We start from the raw sequence: 2950 nt of genomic DNA on the forward strand, positions 1-2950 counted from the left end.
TAGAATGACTTCTGATCTTCTATAGAGGCTAAGTACTGGTATTGTGTCTTACTGTCTGTGATACAGGAGTCCCCTCAGGCAGAGGAAGGACAATCAGCCAAGACCTGACTCAGCTCTGGTCTTTTGGTGGGACTGAGGTGATAAATATTGTGAGAGGGAGACCTAGAAATGCCAACTGGAGCGTCTGCATTTTTTTTTTTAATGGATTCCTCTTTTACCTTCTTACTGCAGCACCCCAGGGGCTTCTTTGTAAAGGGGCAGGAAGGTCTGAGCAACCAAATTCGAGGGCTATATTTGTTCTGGGTGTGATCACTATTTAATGGTAACTATTAAAATAATTAAAGACTTCCAGTGGAACTCCGTCAGGACACTCTTTGTATCATTTGTGTCCAGCTGCTTAGCGGGAGGAAATAAAAAAAAAAAAAAAGATTCAGACTCTAGTCACTGTACAGTGGTAATATTGAGAGACAGTGGGTAGCAGTTTCAACGTGAGAAATTCTGACTAAACATACAGATTTTCTTTCCTCTGTGGTCTAGCATTGTAATAGACTGTTGAATCTGCATCTGGACAATGCCCTGGACAAATAAGATTTCATTGCACCTGCTCTTTGCATGCAATTGGATGACCTCCAGCGAGCCCTTTCAACTTAAAACAATCTATGATTATTTAAAGCAAGTATAGGCAAGCTTTAAAATCTACTGCTCTGTTTAAAATCATCTAAGGTTTCTTAGGGCTTATCTTTGTTTTTCCTGTAACTGTCAACAATGATCTTGAATTCAGTGACATTATACTTCTTAACTATTAAAAAGCTAATCATTCAACACATTCAGTGCTGTGACCTGTGGCACAGTTCATTCCACGTATGACAAACTTGTTAGCAAACTTATCTGTATTTTACCACAGAAGAGAAACAGTAGCTGACAAAATATAATTGCATTTGGGTTGTCCTGCAGACTGAACTGGCCATCTACTTCTACATGCATAATCTGTTTGTGTCCATGATTTATTTTTTCATAGCATCTCATGTGAGGAGATATTTTATTGTCTAATGGTCTCTGAAATCTGCTGTATTCACAGGAATACAAATTCTGAAAAGAGTATTCTGGAATTGCAGTAAAATAGTACTTCAATATTTGCTGGCAGGTTTAAATTAGTAGGAGGGAGAAACAGGATTTGTTGAACTTCCATTCTTGGTCATGTTCAATAAACTTAACAATAAACCCTTCTGGTAAGTCAGGTTTAAACTATTTCATAGCAACTGCTGTTTACACGTCTAAACAAACTGTTAGACACTCGAATAGGACCATTTGGGTTTTTAAGATGACAGTAAGCTTCTACACATGGCTCCTGTAAAGACAGCCAACTTTTGACACTAGATTTCAGTCTAAACAGAAACAGGGCAGTCTTTCACTGATCTTCACTTAGCTGTAACCATTTAAAATTCTTTGCCCGTGAGGACTATTTAATCTTGAAAGCAGTATGCATTGGATGATCTCAATCATATTTATATCTTCTGTACTCAGAATATTTAAATCTGTATTGGGTATGTTAGTAATACCAGATGCTTTTGGATAGCTTTTGCTGTAAAATGAAAATTAATGGCAATAGACAGGCAGGAACCTTCTGGCAGTATTTCAGCTAACCTATTTGTGCCATTTTTCCCATTACTCCATTATGGGGAAAATGGATTTTCTCCTGTTCTCATGCATGTGTTCCTGCTCCAGTGTATCCCTAGCCTAGTCCGTATCTTGGTGCTTCAGCATGGACTGACCATGTCCTTCAGAAAACATGGGGAATAAACATAGGCAGGAGCAATGAAGAAGGATACTGCAGCTCTAGGGTCTCTGAATTTCCCAAATCATAGCAGAATTGGCTTCTGAAGGAGTCACTTCTGAGGTGGCTGCTTCCTTACCACCAAAGGAAGGCCCTGTTACAGGACTGTGGAGGAATATTTGACTTGCACTGACTTCTAGATGTCAAACTCAAAAGCACTGTGTTTATTGTTGGTTTATATCTTTATTTTTGGCAACGAGCCACATAGTTTCCCTATCAGAACAAAGGCAGAGACTGTTCATGCATTTGGAATCATGTCTGAATTTGTTCTCAGTGTGCCCCTTAGTTTCACGCTAAACCTCTAGTCCCTATAATGACCAGACATTGCATATAGAAAGGTCATTACCTTCTTTGTCTTTCACAGCAAACTGAGAAACATGTTTCAAAACCAAGTCTATTTCATATGCTAATTCAGTTTATTTGTTTTAAGATGCATAAGCATTTCCTTAATCATGTGTTCTTTATTATTGGGGAGGGAATGTGAAATCCTGTATTTCTGTAGAAACCTGTGCTGAGACTGCTGGTTGTGAAGGTGGAAGTAGGCTGGCTGGTTGTTGTCTGTTTAGTCTGGAGAGGGATCTGTTTAGTCTGGAGAGGGAGTATTGTCTTGGGTGGAGCCTTTAGCACATACTTCCTCTTAATTTGCTTCTGGAGAGGTAATTTTAGCTTAACCTTTAAATGTTAGGAGGCTTGAAAATGATATATCAAAAAATTGCAAAAATTTTCGTTTTCTTGCATTTGAGATCCCATTTTAGGAATTTCTGAAATGTTAAGGCTATTTCTGTGTACTGTTAAATAGCTCTCTACACACAAGTGATCCTTCTAATTACAACACTAATAAAACTGTTATTATTCCCCTTTTTTCCCCTTCCCCTCCTTTTAAAGGGAGGGAGAACCAAGCCTACCAAGTAAATCCAGTTAGTAGCTGAAGTAGCAGTAAGAGAATATTAAGGCTTTGCCTTTTTGGGGGGAGGGAGGGTGTGTGTGTGTGTAGGTGGTTTTTTTGGGTTTAGGTGGTTTTAGTGTAGTGTAAGAACATTTTAACAGCTTTTTAGGGAGTATGACTTTAAAAACAACCACAACAAACAAACAAAACCAAACCCCAAACAGAAACCA

The sequence above is a fragment of the Athene cunicularia genome (genome assembly GCF_003259725.1).
Source record: "Athene cunicularia isolate RWA chromosome 1 unlocalized genomic scaffold, athCun1 chr1_part2, whole genome shotgun sequence".
Lineage (NCBI taxonomy): Eukaryota > Metazoa > Chordata > Aves > Strigiformes > Strigidae > Athene > Athene cunicularia.